Raw genomic sequence first — 6,210 nt, forward strand, 5'->3', positions numbered from 1 at the left:
CAGCGTCATGGTAAAGCTTGAATGAGGGCTGGTACAGGACGCTTAGCACAGCACCGGCACGTGGTAAGCACCCACTCAATATCAGCAATCACAGCTGGAATGCCGCAACCGGGAGCAGGAGCTTTAGGACTAGGAAAGTAATGAAGTTCATAGTCATTAAATATTGCAAGAGGGGGACAAATAATGACAGTACATGCTGGTGGAGGAAGTGACAGAGGCCACAGAGAGTCCCAGAGTCAGGGTCCAGCCTACCTGTGAAAGGCAGTCAGTAAGAATAATTGTAATAATAACAGCATTTCTCAAAGAATGAGCACTAAGCATGTACTAGGCACTGTGCTAATGTGTTTGCACAGAATATCTCACTTCCTTCCCTGGACAACTCTAGGAGTAGGTTGGGCATGAGGGTGTGGCTTTAAGGTGACAGGGTGCATAATTTAAGGAGGCACTCACCCTCAGGCTCCTGCATGTACAAGGTCAGTGCCTAAGACCCAGCACTTCCTTAACTATTGTGTGCTGGGTACCTGAGTTACTGCACCCTAGTCCAAGATCAGCTGTGAGATTGGGATAATAATTATCCCCATTTGACAGATATGAAAACCGAGGCTTTGCCAGGTTGGGTGCCTGTCCAATGCCACACAGCTAGGAAGGATGAGGTAGACTCCTGGTTTTTCTGATTTTGAAGCCGGGAGCTGTTTTTACCCTGAGGAGCACCCTCCCGGCTTGGGGATGAAAGGTCCCTGACCTCCCTAGAAGGCCCTGCCTAGAACCACCCTCCTCTCTGGTTGGCCCAGGCAGCTGGGAGAACTGGACTGGAGGGCGGAGGCCTGGAGACTTCTCCCTACATTCCTGGGGGCTAAGCCTGGGGACCCAAGCTTCTGGCATCAGCAGTCACGTTCCCCAGAAAGAATCTCTATTCATAACAAACCCCAAAGGTCACCCGTCTGGGAAGGAGTTTCTGTCTCCACTCCAGGGCAGGAGAGAGGGCCCCCGCCTTTATGGAGACCACCCTGGTGTCCAGATGGGAATGACCTGCTTCAGGACAGCCTGAGAACCCCTCTTTCTGCTCTGGGTCTCCTCTGTGGACACTGTCCAAATGGGACAGGTAGAAAGAGAGGGTGAATGAACAGTCGCAGCGGAAGGAGCGCCGAGCGCCCTGGCGCAGTAAGTGTGTGGGCTCTGGATCGACCCGCCTGAGCTCAGACGCCCCTTTTATTACCTCCTAACTGTGCGGCCTGGGGCAATTACTTTACCTTTTTCAGCCTCAGTTTCCTCTTCTATAAAATGGGGCTAAGAACACCAGCTATGGCATAGGGTTTCTGTGAAGGTTAGATGAGATCTAGTCACTCAACAGCCACTCCCAGACAGTGAGTGATAAGTCACTGAGTAAGAGACAAAACTCTACCTTCAAGTTTTCAAAGAGGAATATAGTGACGATTTTTTTTTTTTAATTTTATGAGAAGAGGAGAGGCAGAGACAGACTCCCCTTGCAACAGAGGCTTTGATTGATCTGTTGCAATCAGAGCCTTTTTTTTTTTTTTTTTAATGCCTGAGGTGGAGGCCATGGAGCCATCCTCAGCACCCAGGGCCAACTCACTCCAATTAAGCCATGGCTGCAGGAAGGGAGAAGAGAGAGATAGAGAGATAGAGACAGAGAGAGAGAGAGAAGAGAGAGAGAGAAGCGAGAGCGGGAGGGGTGGAGAAGCAGATAGGCGCTTCTCCTCTGTGCCCTGGCCCTGAATCAAACCCGGGACCTCCATACACCGGGCTGATGCTCTACCACTGAGCCAACCAGCCAGGGCCCGGATATTGTTTACTTTAGAAAATGCTGGTATCAAAAAAAAAAAGACAACAAAACAAATACAGTAAAATGTTAACAGTTGATAAGTCTAGGGGATGGGCAAATGCAAATGGTTGTTCACTATATGTTTTCTGCATGTTTGAAATATTTTATAAATAAAAGGGAAGGAAGAAAAAAAAGGGAGATGGAAGAAAAGGAAAGAAGGAAGGAAGGAATCAAGGAATCTCTTTGTAAACTTCCAAGTAGGGGAATAGAGGACAAACACAGAAGTCAGCCACGCAGTGTGCAGACCAGTTGATGCTAAGTGCTTTGGGGAAAAAGAAGAGGAATCACAAATGCCAGGATGATGGGGACGAGGGGTCCACGTTAAACTGAGCGGTCAGGGAAGGCCTCCTCGGGCAGGCGACATTCGAGAGTAGGGCCCAGTTCTCCTGGTTTCTGGGTCTGGGTGCTCCCAGGGTCCATGGGCGACCTCCTACCCAGGGCAAGACTCATAGCAAGAGCCCCGAAACTAAGACTCTCGGATCCTGAAACCTTAGAGTTGTGTGTGGCAGGTACACGGTTCAGTTCCAATTCAAAGGGTCAGAGAAGATCATCTATTTTGAATTATTTCTATTATGAAACCCCACTTCCTCTGTGGGAAGAAAATTCATCTTGATCAGTTTGGTTACTTTCCCCCCGTCATGCACACGCATGCACACGCATGCACACGCGCGGGCACACACGTTCCCTGTGGTTGTGTCTACGTGTGAGGTTGTCTCAGGCCCTCCTGGCTTGGACCAACCGCATGACATTTCATCTCTCAAGTCCTTCCCCCACCCTCTACTTTTGGATTCTTCAAAGCTCTTGGGGTCACATTGACCCACAGAATTAAAAATATGTTGTTCACTTGTAGCTTTTTCTCTGGCTCTCTTCCCAGTATTTTTATTCGGGAGGAAGGAGGGCGGGGGAGGGGAGAGATGTGCCTCCAGTCAGGGTCGGCCGGGGGAGGGGCAGGAACAACCACCCGCGAACCTTGCTTCTCCTGACTCCTGCTGCACGTGAGGTTGGCCCAGCCCCACTCCGTGTGTCCTCACCGCGGGGTCCCAGCTTCCGGAACTGCCGCCACCCGCATGTACCCACGGAAGGACAGAAATCGAGTCACGCCTTGCTCTGATTCATTAGAATTAATAGGCCCCCAAGTCCCTTCCGGAATGGTTTTTTTTGGAATGAAACAGGGCTTTTGAAACCTAAAAGCTTGTCCTCTGCTTTTACTGAAACATCCCTCCCCTGAGGAGTCAGCAGATGTGCTCCAGTCTACCTGTCTGGATGGGGAACAGGGCGTCCTGGGGGAGACGCAGGCAGTCTCGGATTCCTAGAGTTTGAGTGTCGGGCAGTCTTAGGTTGGAACTGAGAAAATGCAACGGGAGACTGACAGTCACAGCTTTTCAAAATCAAAAGGTCTTTGAATCCAAAGGTCCTTCCCATGCAGGAGTTGGCTCTGTCACCTTCCCGGATGGCCGTCAGCTGTGGCTTGTTCCCTCCAGGGCCAGGGAGCGTGTCACACACCTGCCAAGGCAGCCTTCTCCATCAGTTCAAGTCATTCAACACTTCTGCTTCTCTCTCTCTCCCCTTCCGGTCCAGGGTCGTTCCTGGGACAGCAGGGGTGCAGCCTTCACCAGGACAACCCTGGAGGTAGGCTGGACTGGCAGCCAGCTTGGGGAGTGAGTCCAGGAGACCCTGCACAGCCCTGGGGGTCAGATGCAAGTAACAGAACATCCCGATGCTCCGGACTTTGACAATAAAAACTTTTGTGGCCAAGAAACCTGGAGCTTGGGTGGCCCACGAATTGGTAAACTCAGGTGCTCAGTGGTGCCATCCAGGACCCAGATTGCAGCTCCAGCATCCTTGGGGTGTTGGCTTTAGCCCTCTGGCTTGGCTGCCTCATGGTCTCAACATGGCTGCCAGAGTTTCAAACATCACATCTTCACACAACCACTTACAGAGGAAGAAGAGGGAAACATCTCCCTTCACAGCTTTTAAAATCGAGGCCAGCTCTCCTCAGGCCCCCCGGCAGACTTTCTGTCCCCTCCTGCCGCATTCTTGGGAGGCAGTGTGGTGCAGAGCGGGGGGTCTAGAGTTTCACATGCTAGTCTAGCCTCACTGCTGTCTGGCTGTGTGACCCTGGGCAAGTGCATCATCTTTTCTGAGCCTCCTTAACAATCGTGTGAGGCGATGGGACTGTAGGCTGTCCTAAGGACCCATATGCCTATCATATTCACTGGCTCCTTCCTCACAACAGCTAGTGGCCAAGGAGAGAAGGTGTGGCTCCCGCCAGGGGTTCAGGGTCAGGGTCACTGCTCTGTGTGGAATCTGGTCTCTGCTGCCCAGAACTGCCTCTTCTGGAATTTCACCATTAGTGACTCACGCCTTTGGGAAATCGTTGCCCTTACCCCACTGAGTAATAACAATCACAACCCCTCGTGGCTTCTCTGCAGAGCGCTCACACCCACAGTCTCTCTTGGTCTCATCGCGCTGCTGTGAAGGAGGAGAGACAGGGATGAAAGTTCGGATCAGGGGCAAGAGTGCTGTGCTCAGAGCTACCCAGGAGTCAGTGGTCGAGTCAGGAGACCTGGTCTCCTGGCTTCTTGGTCAGGGCCTTTCCCTCTAACAACTTTGTTTAAAAAAATGTTTCCCTGGGTATTTGCACACCGATGTTCACAGCAGCCAAAAGGTGGAAGCAACCCCAGTGTCCGTGGATGGATGAACGGATAAGCAAAATGTGGTACTTATATAGGGGGTCCTCGGGTTACGACACAGTTCCATTCCTACAACAGTGACATAACCCAAATTTTGGTGTAAGTCAAAACACACCCTAGCCTTAGTCACTTACCTATCCTAAACAGTTGTAAAATCATAATCTAGAACATAGAAACACAACTAAGCCACAGAAAAAGGAAAAAGGACATCAATATACTGTACGGTACACTGTACCGTAGTAACAGAAAAAAAATGACAAAAAACTGAGTGATAAAAAAAGTACAACGCTAATGGTGTAAACTAAAACACTCGCGTCTCAATTTTTTAAAAGTTTTTATGAGAGTGAACGTTGTAAACTCGAAACGTCGTATGTCGAAACTGTCGTAACCCGAGGAGCCCCTGTATATATATATGTGTATATATATATACACACACACACACACACACACACACACACACACACACACAATGAAATATTATTCAGGCTTACCAAAGAAGGGAAGTCTGGCGCACAGTACAACATGAATGAACCTTGAGGACATTGTGCTCCGCGAAATAAGCCAACCACAGAAAGACAAATACCATAGGACTCCACTCATAAGAGGTACCTAGTGTGGTCAGAGTCACAGGGACAGAGTGGAAGGGGGGCTGTCGGGGCGGCGGGGAGGGGGCGTGGAGAGTTGTTTCATGGGTACGGGCTTTCAGTTTACCAGAGAAGAAGAGTTCTGTGGGTGGATGACGGTGGTGGTAGATAATACTGTGACGGTCCTAATGCTACTGAAAATGTCCCACTGAAAAATGTTAAGATGGTAAATCTTATGTGTATTTTGCCATGATTTAAAAAGTAAAAAAAAAAAATTTATTTTTTAATGCTGCTCCTAAGAGAAAGATGGTAAGTGCTAACATTTTTAAAGGACATATAACTTAGTTTACCATGATTTGTATCAATCAGGATAAGGGCGAGGTCATGCTACAGTAACAAGCAACCCCAAAGACCAACTCCTGGGTCAAGCACGTAACCCCTGCGCCCTGCTATCTCTCCTTCTAAACCTTGTACCCTCTGGGACATTCCTCCTTGCTGTCCTAAACCTCTGTCTGCTCTGTGTACACCCCAGGCCCAGGAGAAGGCAGTGAAATCAGTCAAGTTCACCCTTGGCTGGCTGTGTGGCTGTGAGAAAGCTGAGTAACCTCTCTGAGCCTCAGTTTACTTATTTGGGAAAGGGAGAACAGTAACAGGGTGTATCTTGAGGGGAGAATTCAAAGAGCATGGGAAACATGAGTGTGGCTGAAGGCGTGCTGTCAGGCTGTGGGTATATTTAAGCCTCGCATGGGGTTTGGCATCCAGGCAGGAATGGCGTAGGCTTGAGTCTCCTGCCGGCCAGGCCCTCAGCTTGAAGAAATACCTTCCATCGCCCCAGAAATACCTTCTTCCAGCGAGCCTTGCATCAGGGATGGGGAATGAATGGGAAGGGAGCCAGAGGCTGCAGAGACGGTTGTCTTGAGCCTGAAATACTTTTCTCCCCGATAATCTGTTTTCAATCTCACACTTTTTTTTCTTTCTTTCTTTTTCAAATCCATGCTGCCAAAACAAACATGTATGTGTGCGTCAGCTCCCAGCCCGGCCCACATCCCACCCTTTGGGAATTTCTGGCTAACTGCTGGGATACAGGCCC

This window comes from Saccopteryx leptura, chromosome 5, assembly GCF_036850995.1.
Source record: "Saccopteryx leptura isolate mSacLep1 chromosome 5, mSacLep1_pri_phased_curated, whole genome shotgun sequence".
NCBI lineage: Eukaryota > Metazoa > Chordata > Mammalia > Chiroptera > Emballonuridae > Saccopteryx > Saccopteryx leptura.